The 11,456-nt window shown below is 40.4% G+C and overlaps 1 long non-coding RNA gene across 3 annotated transcripts in view; it reads right to left on the bottom strand.

Moving 5' to 3' along the window:
- Positions 1–1,301: 1,301 nt before the first annotated feature.
- The window catches only part of LOC147378126 (uncharacterized), a 280,055-nt gene continuing 269,900 nt past the window's right edge, over positions 1,302–11,456 (bottom strand). For all 3 annotated transcript variants that reach the window (XR_015144802.1, XR_015144806.1, XR_015144807.1), the window contains 3 exons: positions 11,333–11,432; positions 10,521–10,644; positions 1,302–2,509 (listed from right to left, as the gene is read on the bottom strand). This is a non-coding gene — a long non-coding RNA (uncharacterized LOC147378126). The remainder of the gene's footprint in view (positions 2,510–10,520; positions 10,645–11,332; positions 11,433–11,456) is intronic.

Below are 11,456 nucleotides of genomic sequence, written 5' to 3'. Positions count from 1 at the left end.
TAAAGAATCTGCCTGCCATGCAGGAGTGCTGGGTTTGATCCCTGGGTGGACAAGATCCCCTGAAGAAGGAAATGGCAACTCACTCCAATATTCTTTCCTGGGGAATTCCATGGACAGAGGAGCCAATGTGGAATGTATTTTACATACTAGCATATGATCTATTCAGCAAAATAGGTCAATGCTAGTATATAAAATATCTCCACTTAATGTGCACTTAAAAAGGATATACATTCTGAACTTCCTGGAGACCATGTTTTGTAGATGGTGTTGCAAAGAGTCAGACATGGTTGAGCAACTAACATTTTCACTTACGCTCTCTAAATAATAAATAGATAAATAAAAACTTATCTAAAAAATTAGCTGCCAAATTAAATAATAGATTTGAAATTAAATAATAGATTTCAATATAACCTATGGCTCCAAGAAAAACTCAAAAGGAAATTATGAAATACTTTTACTTAAATGACAATGAAAATACAACATTTCAAAATGTGTAAAAAAGCAGCTAAAGCAGTGCTTATTTATCATTGTAATTCTATATGTTAGAAAACAAGGAAGTTTTAAATCAGCTACTATCTCAGATGTTAGTAAAGAAATGCAGTTTAAGTCCATAGCAAACACAAACATAAAGGAATAATAAAGATGAAAGAGTAAAATAACAAACTAATGCAATTATGTAAAGTTATAAAATAAAATTTAAAAAAATAAATTTAAAAAGGAAAAAAAAATAAAAAAAATAAAAAACCAACAGAATAGGAAACAGCCTAGCAATGAAGAAAACCAGCAAAGCAAAAAGATTTTCTTTGAAAATATTAATAAAATGAATGTTCAAGGAAACAAATATAAACTATCAGTATCAGCAATGAAATGAAATCAGTTATGTTCTACAGATATTAAAAGAATACAAAAAGAATACTATGAACAACTTTAAATCAACAAATTCAGTAACTTAGTAATGGAAAAGATCCTTTCAAAATACAACTTTCTAGAACTGTCACAAGAATAAATAGAAAAACCTGGAAAACTTTCTAACTAATTTTTAAATAGAAACCATCTTTTAAAATCTTCGCACTTGACACGATACTGGATGCTTAGGGCTAGTGCACTGGGACGACCCAGAGGAATGGTATGGGGAGGGAGGAGGGAGGAGGGTTCAGGATGGGGAACACATGTATACCTGTGGCGGATTCATTTTGATATTTGGCAAAACTAATACAATTATGTAAAGTTTAAAAATAAAAAATAAAAAAATCTTTGCACTTGAAAAACAAAGAAGCCAAACCAAAAGTGAGCAAGCAAGATTCCTGACCCAAATAGCTTTATTAGTGAATTCTAACAAGCATTTCAGAAGGAAGTTATACAAAATTTACACAAAGTCTGTCAAATAAACAAGAAGGAACATCCCAATTCATTTTATAAAACTATTAATAACAAAATCCTAATACAAAAATCTGACAATAATATTACAAAAAAGAAAAGTATAAATCAATACCCATCATAGAGATGTAAGGATTCTTAATAAGATATTAGCAAATCAAATCCAGAAGTATATTTTAAAAAATAATATATTGTGATTAAATGGAATATATCATAGGAATTCAAGGCTGGCTCAGCATTCAACTATCAATGTAATTCAACACATTAATAGAATAAAGGAGAAAAACCACATGATATTCTCAATATATTCAATGAAAGGATTTGGTATATCTTAACAGTCCTTCATGATAAACAGTCTCAGCAAACAAGGAATAAAAGAAAATTTTCTCAGTCTGAAAAGGAGTATCCATGAAAAAAGATGCAAATTTTTGGAAATACAAAAGACCTAGATTAGCTCAAGCAATCTAGAAGAACAAAATTGGCAAGTTTACAGTATTTGATTTCAAGACAATACAATATGCTATCAAGGATATAACGTAGATCAAAAGAACAGAACATAAGAGTTCAAGAAATGTACACACACAAATAACTGGGAAAAACTAACTGTGGCTTTTATTTCATATCATACACAAAACTTTATTCAAGATGAATCACAGACTAAAAACAAAGCAAAAAATAATCTAGGAGAAAAAATATATTTTCCCAACCTTAGAATTTATAAGACAGATCACAGAAGCATTAACCATAAAAGAAAAAAAATGATAAATTTCATCAGAATTTAAATCTTCTAGTCATTGAAACACTATTAGAGAAAAAGAAAAGATAAGCCACAGACTGAGAGATAATAATTGGGTTACATGTATCAGACAAAAGTTTATCTCTAAACTGTATTTTTAAACTTATAAAAGTCAATAAGAAAAAAATCAGACAATTATTTTATCACTATGAACTTCCCTCTGAGGACTGCTTTTGCTGCATCCCATAGATTTCATATGGTTGTATTTCCATCTTCATCTATATCAAGGTGTTTTTTAATTTCCTCTTTGATTTCGTCATTGACCCACTGGTTTTTTGGTAGCACACTTTTCCATCTCCATATAATTGATTTTTCTAGTTTCTCTCAGACAGGCAGCTATTTTAAAGGAGAAAAAGAACACACACAAATAGCCAATAAGTGCACGAATGAGTGATCAACATCACCCTCAGGGAAATGCAGTGATGCCTCCACACACCTGACAAAAGGGCTAAAATTTAAAAGACCAACAAATCCAAATGCTGATGAGGATGTGGAATAACTGAAACTCTTTACTTTGTGGTAGGAGGATAAATAGCACCAAACACTTTGGTAAGTTTCTTCCAAATTTAAACACATAACTACCTACACCAAAAAATTTAACCAAGAGAAATTAGGTTGTGGATTCACAAGACAACTTTCACAAGAATCTTTATAGCAGCTTTGTTGATAATAGCCCAGAACTGAAAAGAAAAATTTCAGCAGAATGGATAAATAAATTGGATACATTTAAAGAAGGGAATTCCCAGGAAAAAAAAAAAATCTAAAAGTATGCACCACTATTACGTGAATGAATCAAGTCTGAAAAACATCAGTTAAGCAAAAGAAATCAGACACATCTCTAAACAGTATGATCAAGAGCAGACAGAGCTAATCTACTCTAGTGATAGTAATCAAAACCTTTGCTGATTAAGATTAAAAGTAACTTTCAGTAATGATGAAAATTGTCTATATCCTGATTTGCTGGTTGTTAACAGGAGGACACATCTGTCAAAACTGTTGAACTGTGCACTGAAGACGTGAAATCTGCCTTAATTTAAAGAATAATAGCAAAAAGCAAAAAAAAAAAAAAAAAAATTTGAAAAGAGAAAATGACAGAACACCAGAAACAGGGTCTACAGAAAAGTAGACCACCTCCTATAACATTTGAGTCAGCCAATGATGGCCCTTAGGCCATATCCTGCCTAACACCTGTGCTTATATGGACACGGGACTAAGTATGATTTTTACATTTTTAAAGAGTTGGCGGGGGCGAATCAAACGAAAGATAATATCCTGTAGTACACAAAAATTATATGCAGTTTAAATATCAGTTTCCACAAATAAAGTTTTATTGGTACACAGTCACACTTGTTCATTTAGAGCTGCTTTCACAAGACAATGCAGAGTTGAGTGGTTGCAACAGAGACCACATGGCCCACAAAGCCTATAATATTTACCATCTGAACCTTTATAGCAAAAAAAAAAAAAAAATTCCTGCTAGGCAGAAGTGAGCACTTCCCCCTAAGGACTGTGGTCTTGAAATTAAAATGAGACATATCAATGTAGTTATACTCTTTTCCTTATCTGTAATGTGGCAATTATCAGGTCCCTAATTAGGTCACAACTTGGTTGAATTAAATGAGACCATACGTAGAGTGTCCAGCACAAAATGAGTACTTATTCAACAAGAAAACCCTAGCTGCTTCCTAGCACTACCTCTTCTTGGGGCTAAAAGTCATGGGTGATGTGAAGTGCAGAGACTGCAGTGGGATTCTGGGAAGAAGGGGCTGCTTCCTAAACCACAGCTCTCAAACCTCTTCTCTATAAAAATGGACATTTTGTTTCACATCCCTACAGAGCAATTTTCTGTAGCCCCTTGGGTAACTGGTCAGCTTTTCTCCTATACCAACCCCAACTCAAACCTGTTTTGAACAAATCTCCTAATTCATGATGTGAGGCAAAGATGTGATCAAGTATCTGTGGGCTCCAGAGCCAAAGCATCAGGACCACCAAGCAGGAGCATTTTGAAGGAACTCCCTCCTCCCCACTCCCCTGACCCCACTGCAGATATTCTTTTACCAATGCAGTTTCATGAAACAAACATGAGAAAGAGCTTAGGGGGATTGTTATGTAACTGTAATTTCCCATGAATGAGGATTGCTATTGCCTTTTTAAGACATTTGAGAAATTTTAATCCAATGGCCAAAATATTCATTATTTTCTCAAATTTAATTAATTTACTAACCTACTCATGGTTCATTGGATTCAATCCAGTATCTGTGATCTTTCTGAGTTCATTACACTCATGGGATTCAACTTCATCTCTTCTAAGACATAAAAAATCTCATCAAAATGGAAATAAAATGCAATTTTGAACTTTCTAATGAAGACGCCCCTCTTGGCTCTCCAGCACTCTAAAATTAATGGCCCACCCTTTTTGCTCAGAACGCCTCAGCTCTGTGTCAATGGGAGGGAAAAGGAAGGTGCCTTTGTGGTGAACAGCCATGCTGCTTAGGTTGCCTCAGCAAAAGCATCACTCTGGAGGGACCCTAGGAGAGAGGTGCAGTCCACAAAGCCACTGCTTCCACAAACTGACTAATAAAAGGAAAGGAAGCCACTGTCCCAATTAAGGAAAAGTGTAAAACCAATTTTGCATTGGCATCCGGCATGCTCCCAGGGCTGCCCTACATCCGCCTATGCACCTTCCCTGGACACACTGAGCATCTACCCACACAAACCTTGGAAACCTACCACAAATCTGGAAAGGAGGCATTATAATTCTCTCCATTTTTCAAATGATAAAATTGAGGACTGAAAGAAGCATGTAACAACTAAGTACACTCACACAGCTGGCAAAAAACAGAGCAGGGCTGGCTATAGCCTAACACGATGTGATGGTTGGAGCATGGTTTGATGCAGAGCAGCTAATATGGTAAGCATTGCTCTGGCCAGGCCTAGTGCTCAGGGCTGGCCAGACACGATCTCATGCAGTCTTCACAACTCCTTGAATGCTGGGGACGCATCAGTCCCAGATTACAGATGGGTAAATAAGATAGACAAGTGACATAGTTTCCCAAGGACACAGAAACAGATCTATCCAGAGCTGCAAGAACTATGGGCTCCCAACCCTTGCAGGCCATACTGTCCCCTGCTTATTAAACCCACAACTGCCCTGTGCAGATGCCCTCAGAACTAAAGTGAAATAGGGACTCTTCTTCTTAGAATATTCAATAAATATTGGTATTTTTCAAGTTGACATTTTTTTTTAAATCTGAGTGCCTCAGAGCATATCCAAATTTCCAGGCAAGCAACGGGGATGGACAGCATGTCTGAGGCTAGTAGAATATTCAGCCTTTCCAAACTGTGTTTCCCAGCCTGATCTCTGGCTCGTGGACCCTGCCCCAGTTCCCAGATGATGAGAGAGGAAATAAATCCCTCTCATTGGTCACAGAGACTCATATACCCAGTATCAGGCAGCATCAGACCATTCACAGAATTTTCACTCTGCTTCTTCTGAAAGGACTGTACTACCAACCACTCCGAATTAGGTGAGGTTACATCACTTCTTCCAAATAAAAAAAGTGAGATAAAATAGTGAAAAAGCAAGAAGGCAAAGTGGTTATCTGAGGAGGCTTTACAAGTAGCTGAAGAAAGAAGTGAAAAGCAAGGGAGAAAGGGAAAGGTAGAGTTCCAAAGAATAGTAAGGAGAGACGAGAAGGCCTTCTTCAATGAACAATGCATAAAAATGGAGGGAAACAACAGATGGGGAAAGACTAGAAATCTCTTCAGGAAAATTGGAAATATCAAGGGAACGTTTCACCCAAAGATGGGTACAACAAAGTACAGAAAAGGTAGAGACCTAGTAGAAGAAGAAGAGAAAAAGAAGAGATGGAAAGAATACACGGAAGGACTGTACAAAAAAGATCTTAATGAACCAGATAACCACAATGGGGTGTTAGTCACCCAGAGCCAGATGTTCTGGAGGGTGAAGTCAAGTGGACCTTAAGAAGCACTGCTGTCAATAAAGCCAGTGGATGCAATAGAATTCCAGCAGAGCTATTCAAACCCCTAAAATACAATGCTATCAAAGTGTTGCACTCAATATGTCAGCAAATCTGAAAGGCCCAGCAGTGACCACAGGACTGGAAAAGGTCAATCCTCTTCTGGGTTCCCAAGAAGGGTGGTACTAAAGAATGCTCAAACCACTGGACAATTGCGTTTATCTCCCATGCTAGTAAGGTCATGTTTAAAATCTTGCATGTTAGGCTTCAGTATTATGTGAACCAAGGAACTCCAGACATCCAAGCTGGGTTTAGAAAAGGAAGAGGAACCAAAGATCAAATCACTAACATTCTCTGGATCATAGAGAAAGGTAGGGAATTCCAGAAAAACTTCTACCTCTGTTTTATTGACTATGCTGAAGCCTTTGACTATATGGACCATAACAAACCATGGAAAGTCCTTAAAGAGATGGTAATACCAGACCATTTTACCTGTCCCCTAGAAACCTGCATGCAGGTCAAGAAACAACAGTTAGAACCCTGTATGGAACAACTGATTGGTTCAGGATTGAGAAAGGAGTACGACAGAGCTGTCTGTTGTCACCTTGTTTATTTATTTAACCTGTATGCTGAGTACATCTTGAGAAATGCCAGGCTGGATGAATTGCAAGCTGGAATCAAGATAGATGGGAGAAACATCAACAACCTGAGATAATGCAGTTGATACCACTCTAATGGCAGAAAGCGAAGAGGAATGAAAGAACCTCTTTATGAGGGTGTAGGAGGAGAGTGAAAAAGCCGACTTAAAACTAAATATTAAAAAATCTAAGATCATGGCATCCGGCTCCATTACTCCATGGCAAATAGAAGGGAAAAAAGTGAAAGTAATGATGGATTTCCTCTTCTTGGGCTCTAAAATCACTGAGGATGGTGACTGCAGCCATGAAATCAGAAGACGATTGCTTCTTGGCAGGAAAGCTATGACAAACCTAGACAGTGTGTTTAAAAGCAGAGACATCACTCTGCCAACAAAGGTCCATATAGTCAAGGCTATGGTCTTCCCAGTGGTCACATACGGTTGTGAGAGCTGGACCATAAAGAAGGTAGAGCGCCAAAGAACTGTGGTGCCTTTGAAGAGTGCCTTTGAAGAGTTCAAAGAGTGCCTTTGAACTGTGGTGCTGGAGAAGACTCCTGAAAGTTCCTTGGACAGTAAGGAGATCAAAACAATCAATCTTAGGTGAAATCAAGCCTGAATATTCACTAGAAGGACTGAGGCTGAAGCTGAAGCTCCAGTATTTTGGTCACCTGATGCGAACAGCCAACTCATTGGAAAAGTTCCTGCTGCTGGGAAAGATTGAGGGCAGAAGGAGAAGAGGACATCAGAGGATGAGATAGCTGGATGGCATCACTGATGCAATGGACATGAACTTGGGCAAACTTCAAGAGAAGATGAGGGACAGGGAGGCCTGGTGTGCTGTAGTCCATGGGGTTGCAAAGAGTCAGGCAAGACTGGGTGACTGAACAACAACAGCATCACTTGTTCCAAATAATAAAACGTGAGATAAAATCATGGATGTCACTTCTGGGTATAAGTGTTAAGAAGAAGTAAGCAATTTACCACATTTCTTTCCATCTGTCTCAGTTACAAAATAATTCATGCCAGGAGGGAGGCTCCATTAGCTTGGGATCCTGGGTGTATATGAAGAGGGAGACCCTGCCAACTTTCATGAAAGGAGAACTGAATTCCTGTTGTATGAGGGAAGTCACTGAGACATGGGAGCTTGTCTGTTAATGCAGCATGACCTAGCCACACACATACAACACACACTCCTACAAATCCCACATACACTCCTATAACCACACAGACACATTCCTAAGCCCCACAATACTCCTATAACCACACACACACACACACACACACACACACACACACACACACTTCTACAACCCAACACACACCCCTGTAATCAATAGACACACACTCCTACGACCCCGCAGAAACACATTTTTACAATCCCACACACTCTGCCTTCTTTATGGTCCAGCTCTCACAACCGTATGTGACCACTGGGAAGACCATAGCCTTGACTATATAACCCCACAGACACACATTCTTGTAGCCCACAGACACACACTCCTACAACTCCCCACACACTCCTATATCATATAGAAACACAATCCAACAACCCCACACACACTCCTGTAACCCCACACACAACTCCTACAACCCCATAAATGTTCCTATAATCACACAGACACACACTCCTACAAACTCACACACACTCCTGTAACCCCACAGACCCACACTCCTACAACCCCACAAATGCTCCTATAAGCACAAACACTCCTACAACCTCACTTGAGGATCTGTTTCTCTACTCACAACATTTCTAACATCATATGTCTATTCTAGGTTTTCCACATCAATTAACTCTCCCGTTCTCAGGAGTCACAAACTTGGCACCCTACAACTTAATTCATCTCTGTCACTAACTCCCTGCAGTTAACACAGACCCTGCAGGTTAAGTTTCCTCCACTTCAGACCTCTCCCACTGCAGATGCCAATCACAAGCAGTGGGTCCCCAGATCACCCACACTTTTGACTTGGCTACACAGTGTGGTTTCCTATGTCCCCCTCCTCAGGTTTGATAACTTGCTATAACAGCTCACAGAACTCAAGGAAACATTTTCCTTACTGTTACCTAGTTATTATATAAGGTACAAATGAACAGCCAGGTGAAGAAGTACCCAGAGTGAGGACCAGAAGGGTCCCAAGCACAGGTGCATCTGGCCCCGTGGAGTTTGGGCCACCCTCCAAGCATGTGGATTTCTTCACCAACTCAGAAGCATTACAAAGCACATTGTTTCAGGGTTTTAAGGAGGTTCCATTACACAGGTATGATTGATTAAGTCATTGAGCATTGGTGATCAATTCCAGCCCATGCCTTCTTTCCCCTCCCTGGAAGTTAAGGAGTGATACTGAAAATTCTAACCATCTAATCACATGGTTGTTTCCCCTGGCCATCAGCCCCCACCTTCCAGTGGTCATTATATCAGCATAACCTCAGACTATGCCTGAAAGTAGATAAATATAGCATAGGATGACCCAGAGCTGCCTACAACACTGGCCTCTGGCCACCTGTGGTTGCAATTCTGCTCTGTGTACATGGACTTGTCCAGAACTGCCTCCCATGTGCATGTCAGGACTGCCCAACAAGGCCTCAGAGACAGAAGTGTGGCTTTTGCAGATATATGCCCCACCAGACAGTTACTCTGTAGTCTGGAGATGGCTGTGTGCACAAGGAGCCTCTTTTTCCAGTAGCAGAGTCCAGCACATCCCCTGGACCCCACAATTCATCTGATTCCCCAACATGTCATTTCTTTTGATGGCACAGGGATACAGACAAAATCTGCTCCCAATTAGTTGTTTCTTTTGCTAATTTGACATCTATCCCCCCTCTGATAGCCTTGTGCAGTTGCTTTTCCAATCACTTTAAATCTAGCCACCTCATTAAGAAGAGGCCCAATGTTCCTGGTGGGAACTTGATCTGGTTTGAGGAGCACATCAGGGCAAAAGATGCAGGGCTAGCATACCGCTGTCATCACCCTCCCTGCCAGCTAAGAGGCCTGGGAGCCAGTCCCTGAGCCCAGACTGGGCTAACACTTCAAATAAAGGGGAGGGAAGGGCCTCTCAGCCCTCTCTTCATGTAGCAAGTGTGGTGGTGCTTTCAGCCCTGCTTATCACACACATTGGTTTTCCTGTTCTTTGGGGGGACTGACACTAGAGATTATAGTGACCTTACAGAATCCACAGAATCATGGTTTGTGGTCCCACAGACACTAGCTACAGGGGTGTGCAGTAACTGTGGCCAAGGAGAAGAGGGTGAGTGATTAAAAACATTAACCCCAGCACTTGTGTGGGTTTCTTCTGGGAGGATGGTTGAGACACCAGCATGAGTCTGGAAGGAGATGTCATGAGCTAAGTACCTCACAGGGGCATCAGTGTCACTGATTCATTAGCTCCTCTGCTGCTCACAGCACCTCCTTTATAGATGAGAAAACGAAAACTCAGAGAGGCAGGCTTCATGCCCAGGCCCTGGCAGGGGATATACAACCCACACACACTCTTTCTGTGATGGTTAATATGATGTGTTAACTTGGCTGGGTCATGCAGTGCCTGGATATGTAATCAAACATCATTCTGGGTATTTCCATCAGGACATTTTTGTATGAGATTAACATTTAAATCAACGGACTGAGTAAAACAGATTGCCCTCCCTGATGTGGGTGGGCCTCATCTGATCAGTTGAAGACATAAATAAAATAAAAGTCTGACCTCCCCACAGTTAGGATAGAAGGCTTCCTACCTGAAGATTTTCAACCGCATCATCCGTCAGTTCTTCCTGGGTCTTCCAGCCTTTGGATCTGAACTGGGACATCAGTTCTACAGAGTTTGGACACACCAGCCTCCATAATCACGTGAGCCAATTCCTTCCAGTAAAAAACAAACAAACAAACAAAAAGGTATATGTGTATATATGTTCTATTGGTTCTCAGTAGTCTCCAGATCTGCAGGCGGGGCCCCCTTAGACCAGAAGGGTGTCTGTGCACTGCTCTCCAGTCCTGAGTACTTACATGTGTGCACCATCCCAGCTCTTTCTCATGGGAAAGGTCCACCTCCTGAGACTGACCCCAAAGCACCTTTCTTCCTGAGTAGCTTAGAGTCCAACTGAGTTTTATCTTCATGGTCCCTCCCATGTGCACAAGGATTGGGGGTCCCAGCATTACCCTACATGATAAGACTTTAATGGAGAGAGCCAGGTCTGTGCTAGACTGGGAGGGACTACATACGTGTGGTATATGTGTGGGGTTTGTGCATATGCATGCGATGGGTATGTGCATGTGTGTGTGTGTGTGTGTTTGAATGTGTGGAGTATGCCTGTGTGTGTTTGTATGAATGTGTGTGTAGGTATGCATGTGTGCAGGTGTGTGCATATGCCTGTGGAAATGTGTACATGCATTTGTGAAATGTGTGTTGTGGGGTCTGTGTATGTGTGTGTTTGCTTTCTGGAGCTATATAGGATGGGCTCCCTTAGATGAGGAGATAGTTTCTTCGCATCACTGCTTCCTGGAAACCACAGAATCAAAACAAGGAAGGAAGGGGAATCTGCAGACATACCTTCACTATGAAGGAGGAGCTTTTCTTCTTGGAACCACCATTTCTTAGCTGTGTTGCTTTGGGCAAGTTACCTAGTCTCTCTGAGCCTCTCTTTTCTCATCTGTAAAATGTGATAAGCACACAG

The sequence above is a fragment of the Bos grunniens genome, chromosome 2 (assembly GCF_055505025.1).
Source record: "Bos grunniens cultivar Pamir isolate PY7600 chromosome 2, Bosgru_T2T1.0, whole genome shotgun sequence".
NCBI lineage: Eukaryota > Metazoa > Chordata > Mammalia > Artiodactyla > Bovidae > Bos > Bos grunniens.
The sequence above is the reverse complement of the archived record's forward strand: the minus strand, read 5'-3'. Positions and strand labels throughout refer to the sequence as shown.